This window comes from Arachis ipaensis, chromosome B09 (assembly GCF_000816755.2).
Source record: "Arachis ipaensis cultivar K30076 chromosome B09, Araip1.1, whole genome shotgun sequence".
Classification (NCBI taxonomy): domain Eukaryota; kingdom Viridiplantae; phylum Streptophyta; class Magnoliopsida; order Fabales; family Fabaceae; genus Arachis; species Arachis ipaensis.
In genome coordinates this window covers 40,575,483-40,576,803 of record NC_029793.2, presented here as the reverse complement: position 1 = coordinate 40,576,803, position 1,321 = coordinate 40,575,483, and positions in this window count along the sequence as shown.

The following is a 1,321-nucleotide window of genomic DNA, read 5'->3' as shown; positions in this document are numbered from 1 at the left end:
TGAAATTGAGGGACTTGAGCAAAAATCAGATTCAGAGGTTGAAGAAGGACTGCTGATGCTGTTGGATTCTGACCTCCCTGCACTCAAAGTGAATTTTCTGGAGCTACAGAACTCCAAATGGTACGCTCTCAACGGCGTTGGAAAGTAGACATCCAGGGCTTTCCAGCAATATATAATAGTTCATACTTTGCTCAAGTTTAGACGACGCAAAAGGGCGTTGAACGCCAGTTCTACGCTGCAGTCTGGAGTTAAACGCCAGAAACACGCCACGAACCAGAGTTGAACGCCAAAAACACATTACAACTTGGCGTTCAACTCCAAAAGAAGCCTCTGCACGTGTAAACTTCAAGCTCAGCCCAAGCACACACCAAGTGGGCCCCAGAAGTATATTTCTGCATCAATTACTTATTTCTGTAAACCCTGATAGCTAGTCTAGTATATATAGGACTTTTTACTATTGTATTTACATCTTCGGATCATCTTGGGACGTCTAGTTCTTAGATCATGGGGGGCTGGCCATTCAGCCATGTCTAGACCTTCATCACTTATGTATTTTCAACGGTAGAGTTTCTACACTCCATAGATTAAGGTGTGGAGCTCTATTGTTCCTCATGATTTAATGCAAAGTACTACTGTTTTATATTCAATTCAACTTATTCCGCTTCTAAGATATCCATTTGCACCCAAGAACATGATGAACGTGATGATTATGTGACACTCATCATCATTCTCACTTATGAACGCGTGCCTGACAAACACTTCAGTTCTATATGCAACAAGCTAGAATGAGTATCTCTTAGATATCTAATACAGATGACCGAGTCCGAGATATTAGAATCTTCGTGGTATAAGTTAGAACCCATGGATCACCATTCCTGAGATCCGAAAAGTCTAAACCTTGTCTGTGGTATTCCGAGTAGGATCTGGGAAGGCATGGCTGTGACGAACTTCAAACTCGCGAGTGCTGGGCGTAGTGACAGTCGCAAAAGGAGGGTGAACCCTATTCCAGTATGATCGAGAACCTCCAGATGATTAGCCGTGCCGTGACAGAGCATTTGGACCTTTTTCACAGAGAGGATGGGATGTAGCCATTGACAACGGTGATGCCCTATATAAAGCTTGCCATGGAAAGGAGTAGGAAGGATTGGATGAAGACAGCAGAAAAGCAGAGGTTCAGAGAAACGAAAGCATCTCTATACACTTATCTGAAATTCTCACCAATGAATTACATAAGTATTTCTATCTTTATTTTCTGTTTATTTATTATTATTATTCGAAAACTCCATAACCATTTGATATCCGCCTGACTGAGATTTACAAG